This window comes from Columba livia, chromosome 1 (genome assembly GCF_036013475.1).
Source record: "Columba livia isolate bColLiv1 breed racing homer chromosome 1, bColLiv1.pat.W.v2, whole genome shotgun sequence".
NCBI lineage: Eukaryota > Metazoa > Chordata > Aves > Columbiformes > Columbidae > Columba > Columba livia.
In genome coordinates, this window is record NC_088602.1 from 203,382,840 (window position 1) to 203,401,302 (window position 18,463).

General features: G+C 41.0%; 1 protein-coding gene across 10 annotated transcripts in view; it reads left to right on the forward strand.

Annotated features, from left to right (window-relative positions):
* Window positions 1-18,463, forward strand: part of GRM3 (glutamate metabotropic receptor 3) — a 109,651-nt gene that overhangs the window by 32,695 nt on the left and 58,493 nt on the right. For 2 of the 10 annotated variants that reach the window (XM_021300606.2, XM_065049227.1), the window contains exon 2: window positions 7,942-8,048. The exons of 4 other annotated variants lie outside the window; for them this stretch is intronic. The gene's annotated coding sequence lies outside the window, so the exon portion shown is untranslated. Of the gene's footprint in view, window positions 1-7,941; window positions 8,049-9,976; window positions 10,220-18,463 lie in introns of all 10 variants that reach the window. 4 more of the 10 variants (XM_065049225.1, XM_065049224.1, XM_021300607.2 and 1 more) reach the window with 4 other exon arrangements.

Genomic DNA, 18,463 nt, shown 5'->3' on the forward strand with positions numbered 1-18,463 from the left:
ACCCCTTTACATCCACTGAAGATCTGCTCACTGTGCACCCCATGATCCCTGGCTCTGGTGGGAGGGGGTGGCTGCAGGAAAATGTTAACCCCAAGGAAGGGGTGGAGGACCCTGCTCTGGGGCAGGGACATTCCTGGAGGGGTGATTCAGAGCACCCAGCGGGAGCTGAGGGCAAAGGAAGCGGAGGAGTTTGGGAGGCTTCCTTTGCTCCCAGAATAATTTCTCACAAGCTGTGTCAACTGTCCGCAGTTAAATAAATACTTGAAATATCAACATTTCCCATTTGGAGGGAGAGGCAGCACCAGCTACCTTCAGTTTTGTTGTCTTGGGAGCTGCAACAGTCAGCGAGAGGAGGCTGCCTAGGATTTTTCTGAATGTTTGCAGAAGAATATTTCTTTAGAAAACAAACACCCACAACCCTGCCTGTAATGCAACACCAGGGTCAAACTCTGTCCTTCTCATCCTTTTGGATGCTAACATGGGATAATGCAATGCCCCTGTATTGTTTAGATCTTCTGTGATGGCCGGTGACTGCCAAGCAGCAACAAACCCATTTTTTCCACCTCTTTGGTGCTGCTGGTGGTGCACACTGTTTGCATCTGCTTATTATCAGGATGTAAAGTACTCATATGTATGGAGAGACAACAGTCGCAGAGGCCTCCTGACTGCTGATGGGCAAATATCAAGACAAATTCCATCTAAACTCGACAGTCTTAAGGCTGTAAACACAAAATGAAGCAACTGCAATCCTGCCAGAGAGATTTGTTCTTTCGAAGTGGCTGCATTTGACCTGGTGTCTGTCTTTCCTTCCCTTTCTCTTCTGTACCAGTGCCTTGACATTTTAAAGAGGCTTTCTTTTTCTTTTTTCGTATATATCAGTTATAGCTGCTCTGGGTCTGAAGACCCTTACTCATGTCAGGAAACTGATTCCCTGCAGTGGTGCAGCTCTCATAATCTTCTGCAGCAACTGTTTTCATTGAAGTCTTAGAGATGAAAGACAGATAGAAGAAAGGGCTGGGATGCACAATCGAGTTATCAGAGTTTAATGTGTTCCTGTGCAACAACTGAGCCACACCAGCCAGCTGGGTGCATACCTTCAGCTTGTGGTAAATGCAGGATTTAAGAAACACATGTTACCATAGTCTGAGTATGTCTCCAGTCAGGTATTCACAATAAATCATTCACTTTCTTGATCACAATAACTCCATCACATAACTAAATCCTCCAGATACTTAGATGTTTATTTTCTGACTTTACCACTAACCTGCCCTGCAACCATGGGTCATATCACCCCCTTGGCTTTCAAACTTCAGATGAAAAATAGATATAATAGGAGTGCTTATTCAAAAGGGTATGATTTAGGATCTTGTTTTTTGCTGCAGTAAATAGAAGCCAACAGGAATCAAAAAACTGGCCCGCTTTGTTGCATGTTATAATGTGAACCTGGAAATCATAATTTTTGTACAAAAATATTTCCAAGTGTATAATCACCTTTGAAAGGTGAAATTATGGGAGCTGCTGTCATATATCCCTCATAAACCACATGAAGGATAACATCAAACATTTGGAAAGTGTACAAGTACAGCAAAGGGAAATATGGTGATTTACTGAGCTTTAATCTGTTCAAAATAATTCCATTAAATTTACACCTAAAGAATTTGGATTGCTGTAACCGTTACCTGTAAATAAAGCTTGCTTCTGGCAAGTGATAATTAATTCTTAACTCTCGGAAGCTTCTGAGTTTCAGAGACCCCTGAGCACATTTGTATGAAGATTAGACATTGTTTCTTTTCTCCTCTTTTTCTTTGAAGTCTTTTCTTCAAAGATTGCAGCTCGCTGCTCAGGCTGTATAAACCCCTCTCTTGACAGAGACCGCTTTTCCCTACGCTCGCAGTCTTTGGTTCTGATTCTGCGTTCCTTTTACTCCGCTCTGCACCCCACTGAAGTACAGGGAGATGTCAGCATCACATCGCTGCAAGCAGGGAGAAGAATCCAGCCCTCTGCCAAACACATCAAGTGAATTTCTCACCCCCTGTGGGGAAAATTTACCGCATAACAACGCAGTAATTGATATTGATGGTGCGTGTTGTTCGCATTTCATTTTTTCAGACGCTTGTTTCCAGGGTTGTGAGAAGTCAGGTTACAGTGATCAAAGGTCGAAGCCTGAAGTTCCCTGTAAAACAAGTTCCCCGGGGCTATGCCTAATGTGGGAAGGAATTAGTGGTGAGATTTATACAAGGCACGTACCTAAGCTAGAAAAAGACCAAAAATGCTAAATTACAAGAGTGAGATTCTGTTCATATTTCCATTCCTATAAACTGTAAATAACTGCTCCAATGTTGAAGGAATGACCTCCCCAATTTTAGTTGGAGTAGGAAGTGTTTGGTCCATAACAAATGCAGATTAACTCTTATGTTCACACCTTAGATGAACTTCTTACTTCTCCCTCCTCAAGCTGTTCTCTTCTTGATCTTATCATGAAAAAACATTTTGCAGCTTCTTTTCTAGCAAAAAAAAAAAAAAAAAAACAAGCACCAAAACAAAACTGTTCTGTTAAGGAGAAGTGTTTGAGAAGTGTTTCCTTTATTTTTTTTTCCTCCTTGTTCTGGGGAACTGCCTTCTGATGGCTCATTATAAAGGAAATGAGGAAGAGAAAGAAGGAAAAGGATTCATATAATCCAAGTTGTTTTTTTACAACTTAGCATAAATGACCCTCATTAGTGAAAGAAATTAGAAAACCAGGGTTCCACCTATAGAATTCAGAAACCATACGGATGATTCAGTTCCATGTACAGCAGGACCCCAGGGTCTTAATGCTAAGCAGTAGGAAGTCTTCAAATACTCTCAGCTGTCCTCCTTCAGTGGTCACTTACCTCTCATGACTTGTGTGATGAAGTCACTGTAGAGGTGAATAAAGGTTGCACTATCAAGATGAATTCTTGTAGATTAAGTTTCTACTCAAGGTAATCACAATAACGACCAAGACATTGGGAAAGAACAACGTTATGCAGTCTGGCCAAAATTAGCACCTTTCCATTTGGTGACAAAAGAGTTTTAACCAAGTCACTGAAAGGCACTGCAAAATCTTTCACACGGAAAATACATAGCTGTATGTTTAGTGATACAAGTGATACTTATACACACCGTGTCTTGCTCATTAGCAGATAACTCACACATCCCATCTCAAACTATCCCTTATGTAGCTTCCCAATTTAGCGTCCTAACTGGTCTATTCAAAATCAGTCCAAGCAGTCTTGAGAGTTTGCTGTCATGTCCTTTTATAATGCACAGATCGGTGAAGGAAATGTTTCCAACTCTTGTTATGCGTCTCTTTTTTTACCCAAAACTTCAGTGTGCAGACCTGAAATTTTGGGCCACTTCTTGAAACTGGCACCCCAGGCTCCACATACCTCCATCACCCACCTTAAGCATGGACAAGCTCTGCCCCATGGTGGCCCAACATACCAGAAACACAAGTGCAACTGCATCAGGAGACTTCTCTCCAGGGGCCACAGGCCAGATAACAAAGAGCCAGGAGAGGAGGTTTACAGCTGAATATCTTTGCCCAAGGGAAAGCAGGCCAAACAATACAAAATGTCGGTAAAGGGCATGCTGCCCTTGATTGAGTGGAGAAGGGCCCCCACTGGCTGGAAACCCAGAATTAACAACAACAAGAAAATTAGTAAGGCTTGCCAGCTGGGGAGAGACATCTGGCTAGTGATCAGAGGGGCCTGTGAGTCAATTAATCCATCTCCGAGCTGGATTAGTACATTAAAGCATGCTTCCCTTCACTGCTGCAGAGGGACCTGTTGAATGAGCTGTAAAGATGAATGGAACTAAAGAAATTTCATTTAGATTAAGAAAAATGGCTCTAAAGTAGTGGGTGGGTGGTTTTTACATGCCTTATGTGCTACAAAAATTAAGCACAACTCAGAGAATTTAGGGCATGAAGCAGCCATTTGGATACCAAAGCTCTTGAATTTAAGGTCTGATGGATTTAAAGTTTGTGTACTGGTATCTGCTGATTTATTTTTCATGCTTGTGACATAGCCAGAACAAAAGATACTGCAAACACAGATTAAGATTAAAAACTCTTTCAGACCATTCTTCCCCAGCTGTATTACATCGTTACCATGTGTATCTCCTCAGAAGCTATTCCTGGGCTCTTCTGCAATTATATGGAATGGCAGGACTGTTGCTCAAGGGCATCAGACTGCATTTAGCCCTGAAGAGACTGAGACTTGATTTCCACCTTCTTTGTCATTGCATATCACTGGGACATGGTGTCCATAGATACTTTTCAGATCATCAGAGATAGGTCTTGAAGGGACTTCATTGACACTGAGTTCGGTTCCAGCTGTCATTAGCCATCAAGTCACTTATGTGACTTATTCTTATTCCTTTCCATGGATTTCTTAAACTCCCTCTTCAACTTTTGATTTTTTTTGTCTATTATTTCTGCTGTCAAAAGGCTTTTCCAAAACTAAATTCCTCTGCTGTTCAGAAACATCTTTATAATTTCCTGTGTCCATTTTTTGAGGACCAGGTTACAGTCATTTGTTCTTGTGCCAGAAATGTCTTTTACTCTCCTTCCTCCTAAGTCTCAACCCACTGAGGTGTCTATAAACAGCTGTCAAAAACTTCAGCTTTCCTTTTACTCAGCTAAATAAGTGAAGCTACACAGCTCTCCTTCCTTAAAACAGGTTCACCACTCCCTTGGTTATTGCAGTAGTCCTCTTCTGCACCTACTCCTATTTAAATTATTATTTTCACAATAAAACATGAATTATAGACAGGTTTTTAATGGTTATGCTGTGCAAAGGCACCAACATCACCTTGAATGTACAAAAAATATCCTTCCTGTCTATAGCCTGGAAGTTGTACTCACAGATTGGGTGCTGCCTGCACCCAAGCAGTCTCCACAGCTTGTTTTCAGCAAAGAAGCTTTCAGCTTGAGGAAAGTATGAGGAATTTCTCTTAGTTAAACACTGAAGACCTGTTAGAGAGAGATACACGAGTTTTCTCATCCAGGAGAGGATGCCCAGGAACAATCTTGATGAAGCTATTAGCAAAGCAAATTCAGTGCTAGGATTCACCAAGCAAGATTTCTCTAGTAGAATTAGTGAGAATTGTCTTTGTGTATCACTAATAACCTACACAGTGCCAGTGGATGTCCTAGACAATATAATCTGATTGCCCATACTGAGAAATTGCTGGAACAGACCCTGGCATAGCTCTGACCTGAGGCACAGAGTTCTTTTGGGACATTACATTGTCCCAAATAATTCCTGGACATGACTTGAGACCTAGCTCATAGTGGGCACGATTCTCTATATACATTTTCAGTGTGGGCACCCTGTTTTAGAGGCTGAAAGAGGTTAGCCATATGGGTGCACACCACTGTGGGCCTAGTGATCTCACTGGCTAAGAACGGTCCCATGTAAATTTATTTTATGAGACTAGACACAGCTATTGACTTTAGTGTACAGGTCCTCATATGAAGGACTGTGCACAGCTCTGATCATCTGTATTCATGACAGAGGAGCTTGAAGGTTGCAGCAACAGATCTTAAACAGTGACAGACACCAGAATATGATCATCCATATCACTTAATTGCTAACACAGTCTCTGGCCCTTGAGTTTTGGGCAAGATAACTCTCTCAAAACAGCTCTGGGAAGAGGCTGAGGACTATCTCAGCCCCAGAAGTATTCAACACAGACTCCTGCGATGTGACCATCCAGTTCTGGAATGCCAGACATTTTAGCCGTAAGGACAGAGCACAGCTGTGCGAGGTAGTATTCAGACCAGAGGGTGGTCCATCACCCATTCTGTTTGCTAAGATAACTGCAAACAAGCTGGATCAGATGTAGTGAAGGGCTATTGGGGGGAATCTAGAGAATGCAAAATTAACTCTACGAGAGCAGATAAAACAGAATTTGTATGCTTTTGAAAAACCCCTTTGTGCTCAGAGAGATTTATATACAGAAATGGTCCACAGCCTCTGGGAATTTGGTCCTCAGTTCCTTTAACTGGAGCATCCCAAATGATTTCAGCTGTCACATGTCATGTCTGAGAGACAGGGAGCTTTGACGCAACACATACCTTCAAACAGATGCAGCACTTCTCTGGGAGGCAATGACAATTGCTGAGCATGATTTCCATCCCAATAAATATGAAAACTCCACAGGCATCAGTCAAAAGAAATCTACTCTCTTGTAAGATATTTCATATGAATCCCCTTCTTTCCTCTGTCCCTCTACTGTCTCTTGTCTTAAGGAAAGTGCCAAAGTGGATAAATTCAGGTCTTACTCCTCTGACAAACAAAGGGGCCTAGAGTAACAGAATCCCAAAACCATGAACATCTGTACGTAACTTGGGTCATATCAGGTTTGCAGATACCTAGTCTCTATTGCTACTGTGTCATTCAGTGTCCATTGCCAGCTATTGACTCTTATCAATCACAGACAGTGACAGACATAGAGGGAAGAACTCCTTCTCACACATTTGTATAAAACCTACTGCATTGAGTGTTTTCCCTTGTTAGGACTCCTAGTTATACTTACACAATGCTTAAAATACAAGATTTGTCACAAATTCAAGGATCTCATCTGAAGAATCAGGTGGGTGGTAAGAAGGGCTTATCTGTCATTTTCTTTAAATGCAAAGGAAAGGCTCAAATATGGTCCCAGTCTGGGACATGTTCAGACCAGAGGTCCAACAATTCAAAACTGCTAGGACTTCTGATATGGGTACCTCTCAAACATGTTTATCCACTCAATTTCTTCCTCTTCCCGCCTCAGTTAGTAGCCAAATGCTGATATTTTTTACTATTTTGAGATATCTACATAGTCCTCAATTCATTTGTTTCACAGTTGTGTTCTAAGCAATGTACATTCTAAGAGTTTTGATACATAAATAAAAAACTAATCGAATGAAACAGGTTGATCATAAATAGATACACATGCTTGAAAATAAGAATCTTAATGTAAAATGCAAGTAGATATAAACAGAACAAAATCTGAATTTATGGACTTTATAAATATACCCAAACTTACTCTCACAGCCCATCAGTGTGACAAAAGGACTCTAACTTGTCTCATATCACCAGGGGTGAATATGGGACTTACAGGGATGGAGAACTATGCCTACAGTCACACTTGACACAGAGTTATTAATTCAGTTGAGATTTCCTGGTCATCAGCTCATAAATTAATAATGACAAGAGAAAAGAGTCAATTAGGAGAGCTCTAGGAGCATTAAATAGCTCTAAATATCCCTTTATAGTCATCAAGCCATCAAGTTCCTTCAAGATGCAGCAAAAAACACAGGGAAAGGACCAAGAAAAGGCAAACCTGGTCAAGGTAGTTGTCGCCCACCTAATCTCTGTCGATTGTAACACTACAAGTGTTTGCTGACAGCAAAGGCAAACCACCAGCAGTGACCATCTCAGGAAAAAGCAGTTCTTCATTCAAGAAGGAAAAGCAAAAGAGTGTTTTAAATCTACCTGCAAGCTTCCCTGACCTTAAGCTCATGTATAAGGGAAGTTGCTATTATAAAAGAAAGTGTTGTTAAAGAGAGATTATTGGCTTGTTTAAGAGAATTGGCTTGTTTAACAGAATCTCTGGGAATAATAAGGAAGTGTTTAAAGCAAATTGCCTGCCTCATTCAGATGTGTCAAGGAGCTGATCCAAAGACACACAGGAACTTTAAAAGGCTCTGGAGCAGGCCCATCAGCTTCTCATACTAATAGGAGCCGAGCTGTTAGTGCTTTTGCGTGACATCCTGTAAGAAAAAGCACTGGCATTTGGCTTACTCAGGAGAGATTTCACCATCTGTTATTGTAGAGAACAAACAGTGATATGAACAAACAAATAAGTGAAAAGCCCTAACGCTCTGTCACTATTTCAAATTTAGTGAGGTCTTAAAATATTCCTGCACAGGTAGAGGATTTTGCTGGAGGAGGATCCACACAGCAACGGGCTCAATTACATCTGAGTTTCCTGTGTAAGATCTGTCAAGCAACTCATCATCACGTCTGTAAGTGAGTGTGAGTAATGGGTTTTATTTAAATTCATGTGGTATTCACTACCTACAGCCAGACAGATAATGGACAGATAGCAGAACAATGATCAGCAAGCAGCTACCACTTAATTCTTGTTTTATTCTGCAGCTTGCTTGCCTCCATCTATCTTCCCTTCTGAAGAAGTAAGCACATTCTTTCTGTCTCAGATAGAAATGTGATGGCCCATTATGAATTCACTGCAAGTTTTCCATTCTCCATCCAAAATCTTGACAGTGATAAAAAAATAAAATCCCACTGTATTTGTTTCCAAAAGCATTCAGTTCCATGCATATATGTTTAGCTTTCTGCAATTAGATTTCTTATCCCCAAAAAGACACTGTCGACAACTGAACTTTCTAATTAGCAAATATAACATTTAAGGAGACTATTTGTCTTTCCAAAAACAATAGGTACTAAGTACTGTGGCGAGGGCAGAGCATCCTAAGAAATATTGAAACAATCTGATGACTTGCTGCAGTTCTATTGATTTCAGAAACACAAAGAAAATATGCTGAACAGGAGATTAAAAAAAAAAAAAAAGCATTAAGTAGCATCACGTGAATGCGGTACTAAAACATGCTACATACTCTCATCACTGTCAGATTCCTGCAGGAAGAAAATATGTGTTCAGCCCTGAAAGCTACCTCTTTTCAATACGAGTATTGGTATGCATTCATTCGCTCCAGCTATCTGAATTCCTTTGGGTTTAGTGAAGCTGTCAAAACCTTACAAGTGTGAATGCTGTTGTATAAGTAAAATTAATGACTCCTTTTCTGCTTCCCATATTTTAAAGCTTTAAATGAGTCTCATTGCTGCGGGAAAGGGGCAGAAGAGTGGAGGGGCTGTCAAAATGGAATTGTAAATCTTTCAACATTTAAAATCTTAGACCTGATTGACCTCATGACGGTGCTTCAGATCGGCATTTATCTTGGTGTTGTAAAGCAAGCAAACTGTCTTTACCCAGGCATAAATCCCACTTCACAATCTGTTCTAACTAACTAGGCTATGAGGCTCAAGTGGAACGCTCCAGTCGAGCAAGTAAACATCAGAAAACAAACAAAAGCATTTGCACTTGTGGAAATATTAAATGTATTTATAGTATGCCCTTTGAGTATGTGTAAGTGCTGGAGTAAGGGAACAGTAACGTGAATGTAGTTGCTAGTCAATTATTAAATAAAATGGAAATATATGAATAATTAATATCAATAATAACTCATGCTTGCCAGAATGGCGTGTGCTGAGGTTTTAGCTGATGGTTGTCATGATACAGGGTCACAGACTAAAGGTTGTTTGGGGAGGGGGCTTCCTCAGTGTCTGGATCTCCCAGCAAATTGTGGGCTGGACCCTGAGCTGTAGCCTGGCTGTTTTCGGTACAGTGAGGAGGACTTCCCAGAAGCATCCTGCTTACAGCTGTGAGATGAAGGTTGGCTTCAGAAAGCAGTGCCAGCCTGCCAAACACCCCTGCCTACATGCTGTCTGTCTACACCAGTGGCTCTATACCAGGGTAATTTAGATGGAGCTCAATAAAGGTTATTGACACCCTCATATTTCAGCTGGCCACACTACGCTCCCCCACAGTCATTTGAAAGGCTCTTCAGAAAGCACTTTGGAACAGAATCCAGACTCAGGTGCTCTCAAAATCCTCTGAAGGAGGATGCATGAGCCCAGAAAAGAGAGATAACCAAGGAAAAATTATTAGTTTATGATTATTCTCTAACAACTAGCAGCAGAGGTGACCCCACATGCATTATTTAACCATTCTTCCACCAGTCCATGCAGAGAAGGCAGGAGATGTAATGCTCTGGAAAGTATCTCCTGTTTTACCAGAGCATGCATTCTTAGTTCTTGCTCAAACTACTGAGAGAACCTCTGGGTCCCCTCACAACCTAGAAAAAAAAAACCTTTTCTTGCAGGATCCTTCACAACATTTGAATTTAGATGTGAGGCATGTCAACAGCTGAACGAAAACTGGCTGAACCCTGGAGAAGATGGGATTCATGCTGCTATCCAATAGGGACAAATTTCTGCTGCCACCAGAGCCATATCTAATTTACCTCCATGTGAAGAAGAACAAAGTGTACCCACTGACTAGACTACCATTCCTGGAGGAGTTTATAGAACATTACAAGCGTTAATTCTTAGGACACAACCACAAGGTCAGAAAGTAATATTATCCCTATTTTATATAGGCACAAAGATGTGAGCCAAAGACAGAGATGAGACTGAACCAAGTTTCAATGCACTGTTTTACTTACTAGACTGGAATCCTTCCAACAAATGGAAGGGGATTTTGTATACTACATTGTGAGCCCAAAGCCAATAAAACAAATTCTCACGGGTTTTAATGAGCTGATTGCAGGAAATATGGGGTGTACATGAGTTTTCTTAAGAGATTTGGAGAAATCAGTCTCTAAATTAGAGATTGTCATAAAGTCAAAAAGTGCTGAAGGATACTTTTATAGAAAATTCCATTATTTTCTCCTTCTCATAAACAAACAAAAAACTCACATTCAGGGAGCTTTGAGCGGTTCTAATCTAATGTACAGTTCTTTTCTCTTGGTTCTGCTGCTGGCTGTGCAGTAGCTTCCCCATCAAAATTCCTCACTTTTCTGGACAAACAGCTTTGCAAATGGTTAGTGCTGTGGCCATAGATTAAGTGAGGCAATATTTGTAGAGAGAAGTGGGAATTCAATCAGTGTTTTTGAGGAGAAACAAATAAGCTTTGGATAATGAAGACCTGAAAAAGAATTTTGTTACCCTAAAGGGTGTCTACTTTCTGTGGCGATTTCAGTCTTATAACAGGAACCACTTATTCTTGTATATGGACTGGGCTGTACTGAAGGTCATATCCCACCATTCCTAGCTTCTTGTTCTTTTCATTGTTCTTAGATACTGATGATCTCTGAGAGTTATATCCTGACACTAGGAAAGAAGTGATCTTTGCTTCTTTTAATGTCGATTCATGCCATATTTTGTTTTCTGCACAGCTTCTCATGGGTAGAATACAGAGATGGAACTTATCCCCAGTCATAAAGGGTTTTTTGTGTAGTGGAAAAGTACAAAACATTCTTGTTTATCAATTCAATTAGTGAAAAGGAGAGAGCTGTTCACAATTCCACCAAAAGAAATATGTTTCAGTGTAAGGGTCAGGTGTCCAAAACAGAGAAGTAACCAAAGGAAAAAGAGATGTGTGTTGCAGGTCTATTCCACTGTTGCCTTGCTGAGCCATCCAGGTTTCTTACAGTCCCTGAGTGAAGACTATGCCATTGCTTTAGACTCATGGTATGCACTGAATCACAGCTAATGCTCTACTGCAATTGTTTCTGAATGTTGAAAGCAGCCAGAAAGCCTATATGCATGCATACATGTGTATGCTCATTGCTACTCTTAGGCTGATGTAAATTTTATAAATTGCTTACCCTGTCTGAAACTGTATTCCTTCCAACCAAATATCAATGCATTGAATTGAGCAGCCAATTTGGGAGTTGAAAATGGGTTTTCTGAAACAGCAGGCTTAAAGAGCTGAAAGCATCAAAGCTTTGAGCCTCCATGCTGGCTAGCTGATGAGTTTTGCATTTCTTCTCTGTGGCTCCTGAGATGCAATAACAAATTCATAAGTTAGTCCTGTTCACCTTTAAGTATCAATAGAGAAAGTTTGCACCTTCTAACAGAAATGAAAATAATCCATTACTGTACTTATATAGACGGCTAATAGTGATGTTCATAAGGTACATATGCTCATTTTGCAGATCTGTTTGTTCCTTTATGCAATATGTTTACAATGAGCACCTACCCACACTTGCAGCAGTCACTCAGGGGCACAACCATGCATCTTGCAAAACCGATGTGTTAACTTGCATGTTTGTCAGGTGAACTGCTGCTCCAGACACTGAGCCCAGGTGTGTCCATATACCTGAGGACAAGACCCAGCTCTACATCACATGCAAATACCTATTACAGCTCTCTGACTTCCTTACAACACCTACTCAAATTCAATATACTTTGTACTAGATCTATCAAATAAGAGAGGGAAGGAGGTAGGAATTTAATTTTTCCACTTGAAAAATTATGGATCTTTGTATTTCATTTCTATGCCTTCCCACATTACAATCATATTTAAGATCTTAAGTGGTTCTAAATAAGGCCCTAAGATTCAATTTAAGTACAAAATATTCATTCAGGAGGAATGAATAACTCTGTATAGCTGGAACAATAGAACAAAAAGGTTTTAATGTTAACAATGGGCCAGATCCATCAATGAGATGACTATGATTACACAAATGGAGTCTCTTTCACCGGTACTTAATTTGGTCATTGCATTGCACAGTGTTTTATTCCCCACAGTTACAGTCCTAGCTCAAAATAGTCTGTTGTTACAGGAGAACTCATAGTTCAAGTTTACAAGGCTCCTGACTCAATGAAACACTGAAGCCAGTCAAATGTCTCATGCTGACTCTAATGAATGTTGATTCAGCAACTGACACAAATTCTTGAATTCAGCTTGAAAAATCTATGCATTTTCTCTCAGTGTAAAAGACCCTTCCAGTAGAGCATGTTGCTAAATTCATCCAACATTTACCACCACGTGACTTTCTCCAGCCCTAGTTCATCAGTATTGTATGGTGTGGTCTGTTTGAGGTTCCGTTTAATATGAGCTGAGAGTGAATTGGGGGTCAGAAAGATCCAGCAAGAAATTGTGAGAGAGGTAGAAATGGAGATGGAAGGACTGCTGCGTTGCCATTAAAAAATATGTATATATATATATATATAATATAAATAAAAAATTCTAACAAACTTTTATTTAAAAAGCAAATACAGTTGCTTGTGCTTTGGAGCAGGATACTAAGAATGAGCACAAGAGTCATTTGTTCAGGGCTTTTGCTAAACCTCTGAGTATATCCCAAAACAGAGTTACCAACCCTTCGACATTATCACCGCTTACACGTATTCAGGAAAACCTTCTTAAGAGACCGGTAGCTGAAACCTTTAAAGATTCTGTCCTTGCTGAAAGCACGTGAGCCTCTCAGCACTTCTAGTACCATCCAGAATAATCCCACATGATAGAAAAGGAGGTTGCATTGCTTTACTATGTCTGATTGGAACCAGCTTATCAATGCAATGAACGACAAGAGCACAGAGGCAAAGCTGGGATTTTACTGCAATTGCTGCTCTCAACAGCAAGCCATGGTGGAGTGGATCTTCAGAAGAGTCTCTTTTCCATTGTCAACACAGACAGGTAGAATGAAAGAAAAAATAAAACACGTGCCACTGAAATGCTAAGGGCATCCAAAATGTCTTGCAGTGTGCAAATGACTTGGAAGAAAGAGGCTGCCAGCATCAAATGGGGGAAGTCTTGGAAGAGGAACACAAGAAGAGGCAACTGCGAACAAGGAGTGAGATATGTCAGAGAGCTGCTGAGGCACTGAGCTGAGCAGTGACCAGGGAAGGGAACAGTTTGTAGACTGAAGAAATGGAGCTTTTAGCATTTGCAATCCTATTGTAAAAAGCCAACTTCCTACATGCAGGCACCCTAACTACAGAGTACTAAGTTAACTCACTGAGGCCATGCTGGACTAACTGGGGCATGTTGTAAAGATAATAAGACCATTTATCTGTCATGAATTAAGCTTATAGATTGGTAGATCATTTGATCTGTATGACTGTATTATGGATTTGCCATTAGCTTTCATCTTTAGCCGTGCTGACAGAATCAAAAAACACATTTATTACACTTGGTGGGTTTTAACCGACTTTGCATTTTCCTGTGAGTACAGTTGGAACACAGATAATCTGCAAAAGACACTGACAATCTTCCAGTTTATTCTGGTTTATTCATATTTAAAAAAAAAAAAAAATGCCGAAGAGCATATCACAGATGTATTCTCTCATAAAAGCTTTACATAAGATTTTAAGGAGAATAAGCTAACATTAGGCATAGAAGAGAGAAAGATGCACTGCAAAAAAAAATCTTACCCTCTGGGCTTGATGAAGAAAACAGCTCAAAGCCAGCAAATCAATGATTCCAGAATGAAACTGAAACATACCCATAGAGAGAATAGATTTGCAAAATGTGAGTTCTTCCTATTTGATACGGTATTGCTCCTACCCACAGAGAAGGGCTTTTTGGTACCAGGGCACACAGGAGTCTGACAGCATATAAGTAATGTGACAGAGGGACTGGTCTTTACCTGTATCAAAAAGCTAATAGTGCATGAAGTGGCATCCATCTTACCTAGAAATCTTTGTTGTAGATGTCTGCATGTGACCTAACTGACTTAATGTGGACGTCATCAATATAGTTAATAGAGTGTAGGGTGTGATTCAGCCTAAAATAGATACCTCAGTTTGGTGAAATGAATTGCTTGCCAACCTCTTTTGGCTACACTGATCTCATTGGCTAAATGGGAGTCTAAAGAGTTCACTTGATTCAGAAAACCCCGTTGTCTATCTCCACAGGTCCTCTTCTCTCTGGAGAGAAATAGATACGGTTGAGTGCAATTTATTTCATCTTACTCCAATGACTAAAATACGTTAGATGATTCACATCCTATAATTGACTAATTCCAAAAGTAAAATTGTGCTATCGGTGTACATAACAATAAGAGGGGTTTAAACATTAGAGCTTGGGACATTGCAAGGATAGAGGAGTGCTAATAGCTTGATCTGGTCGTTTGAAGGTGTGTTTCCTAAGGAAATAGCGCTTATGCAATTGCATTAACTGTCAATTCCTGTAGAGTTTGAATGCTAGCCAGTTTCAACGAAACTGTACCAAATACAGACCGCAAAGATATTAAGTTGTTAGAGTTTCCTTTTGAGAAAAAGAAGGTGGCTGAGTAAAGGAATGAAGAATAAGATTAAAACCCTGCTGAAAGAAAAAGGCTGAAGAGTGAACTCAGCCGTAAAAGCATACACAGGAGAATCCTCTCTGGAGAAAACCACAGGAAAAGAGACAGCTCAGACAGGCTACGTCATTGTTGTAACCTGTCTTACATCAGCTGGAAACTGTCAGAAAAGGTATCTACCTTGGAAAAAATAAAATGCCCTGTCTTTACAACATTAGAAAGAAAACACAAGATCTAGGACTCAAGTGTCATCTATGGATAGCCTGGGTTTGAGTGAAATCACTGGAAGTTTGGCTCTGAATTCAGTAAACCCTGATCCCTACGTCTGAATGACTGACCAGACATGGCTCATGTTGCTCCTGCATGAGGTACCTTCACACTGCAGATGAAGACGTCTGTTCTGCAACTCACTAGGATGTATGGGAAACATGCAGCCTGTGATAAAGCAAATACAAGCTGTTACTCAAGTATCGTCCTCATTCTACATTGGAGAGAGGCCGTAAGATTTACCATTTACCATTTACCAAGTATTGTCACCTGCTTTTACAGGACTACCCATTTTGCAGGTATGATTTCATTCCTGTGTGTAATAGGAAAAGGCAGAGGATTTTGGCCACACTGATTTTGCTTTCCTAAGAAAAAGTGTGTCAGCACCCTCCACAGCCAGGGAGCTGGGCCTGAGCACTGAAGGGAGTGTGGTAGTCCTAAAAGAGCGCGGGTCATTTTAAAGCTCTGTGAGCTGCAATTCTTTTTTCCTGCAAACCACCATGCAGATCAAAGGACCAGAATTTTGTCAAAATCACCATTCTGCCCTAGAAAACAAATTCAAAAATTTCCCCTCAGAATTCCTTCACTTTTATGGGGTTATTCTCCTTCTACAATTCTCTCCTACCCTGGCACTATTAATGAAAAGCCCAGAATTTGTCCCCAGGCTCAGCAATGGCCTGACCTTCTGCTGAGCTACTGCTGGAGCAGAGCCACTTCCAGCCTGCCATTTGCTTCTGATTTATCTCCTGGCTCAAAGACAGCTCTGCAGTTCACCACCTGCAATGTAGGGTCCTTCTCCTCCTGGGGCCATGGGGCTGGCACAGGGGGTAACGCCACAGCCCAAACCTTTGTCCACCCATTCGCTCCCCACACATCTGTACGATGGGAAGAACAGAAGATCTGCAGAGATCACTCTTTTCCATCACATTCCTGCCCCATGAAACAAGCTGTGGATCTAGAAGAATATGCCCTTGAGGTGAATGCAGCCTGGATCACAACCTGGTATGTGTGATTCCTAACCTAATTTTTTGCGCACACCTGGTCTTGTGGTTTCTCAGCTCACATTTTTCAATCACTGCTCGACAGGAGAATTTGGGGCAATTATCACAGAATAACGTTCACTGTGCACTCACTGCCACGTGGACAGTTCTGCTGGCGTTCCTGCGGTCACTAGAAATGTTGGCAGACATTGATTTTCTCCCTGATCAAAGCCAGAAAGTGCAAGCAAAGCAATGAAATCCTCACCTCTAGTTCAGTTTTGTTAACAAATACAAGTAGTGACTTTTGGCTGGTTCCTGAATTCTTTAATGGGATTATTATTCATTCGTGCTGGCCTCAGTGAAATTTAGGATACAAGTATTAATGTTGAATTGCGATGAGAATTGTAATAACAAGAAAGCTTCTTGTTTAAAGGCACACAGGCCACACAGAAAGAATATTCAGCTGTGGCCCTCCCAAAATAAATCAATTCTAACTCCTCCTGGAGTGAGAGGAATACATCCCTAATGTGGACTGTACCTTCCAAGAAACAATAAACCTCTATACAAACAGTCACGCAAACCAGATTTAACTCTTCATTGACCAAAACTCTCTGTTTGGCTCCAGTGAGGGATGAAAAGAGCACAGTTAGGAGTTAGATTAATCCTGCTTAGCTGTAGGCTTCTGACTTAGGCAGTGAAGTTAGGGTTGTTTACACCCTAAGCTACTGCTATCCACAGTGGAGACAGCACCTGTACAGAGTATTTCATCCCACCCAGATCAGGAATTTGGGGGTTCCTATCTCCATCCATCCACTCCAAAGGATTCTGTGATTTCCTTTTAGAACCAGGTTTACTCTATCCATCCTCAGACTTCACCTTCTCTTACCATTAACAGGATCCAAAACATAAATAACTTCCACCTTTCCAAGAATAAATCCACTCCTGGGATGCTCAGCTGCAAATGGAGCCCTTTTTTCTGTCCATAACTTCCCAGTCTTCCAGTCTGTTTCAGGTCCTGGTAGGTTTGAAATCCTTGTGCATTAGTTGTCTCACTGGAGTTTGAGAAAGTATTTTCCGAGACTTTTTATGAAGAAGGAGCTTAGTGGCCAAAATGTATCTCTTTGAACAGTTTTTACCAATTAGTGTGCTTCATCTAAAGAGTAAAGAACTAACAGGTACACATTCATCTTGCCTTATATGAGATATGGTCATATGTAAGAACAGAGTACAAAGTTTGTACAAGTTTAGAAATAAGTGAATCTCCTAAACTCACTAGGAATTGTTGAGATTATTCATGTTGGTCCTCCCTTTGCTCTATCTATCATCATGTCTGAGATTTGGCACCACTGAGCAGCTCCTCACAAGGAGAAGTGTCACAGACATGTGGTGTTCTTTGTCTTATGACTTAGCTGGGTCCTTCATCTGCCACCAGAAACACTGATGCAGAACACTAGTACTGTTCAAAAGACTTTCAATAGGTCCTGTGTCTTTTCTTGTCTTCATTAGCGAGGAATTCCCTGCTCGTGCTATCAGACCATGAAGTATTCTGGCAGAGGTACCAAGGATCAGGCCGAGTGGATTCAGTGAATTCAGCTCTCTGGCTGATCAGATGGCCGAAATGCCATTTACTGTCAGCACAGAGAAGAATAAATCCAAAGCCAGCATTAGAGAAAGCTGTTTCCAGCACTATGCTGAGCAAAAGGTGCCAGGCCACAGGTGGCAAGGTGCCTGGGCTGTCCTGGGGCAATCGGTGTCTGCAGCCACGGCAGGCCATCAGACTGTGGCTTTACACTGAACGCTGTTGCACTTCTTCTTGCATAATTTGTGCTAAGTGCCTCTCTAAATTTTGAGTTAAGCTGTTGTTGCCATAGCAATAGCCATTTAGAGCAAGAGAAGGCAGCGAGCGTGTTGGGGATGTGATGTTCTGGATCTTCGCTCAAAAATATATATATGTGTGTATGCTGCTGTGGAGCTGCATCTAAAGGAGCCAAACAAACAGCTTACACCAGATCTGAGGCATGGACAGATGTGGAAAAATAAGCAGCTTGCTGCAGGCTGGAGGTGTTTGTTCCAGGATGCAACTTCTCCTACAAAGAGCTGAGTCCAAAATACAAAAAAAGCCTGAGCGATGACAGCCCACTTTCTACAACTACCTGAAAGGATGTTGTAGTGAGGGGGAATTGGTCTCTTCTCCCAAGTAACAAGTGACAGGATGAGAGGAAAGAGCCTCAAGCTGTTGCCATGGGAGATTTAGATTGGATATTAGGGAAAATTTCTTCTTGGAAAGTGTTGTCAGGCACTGGAACAGGCT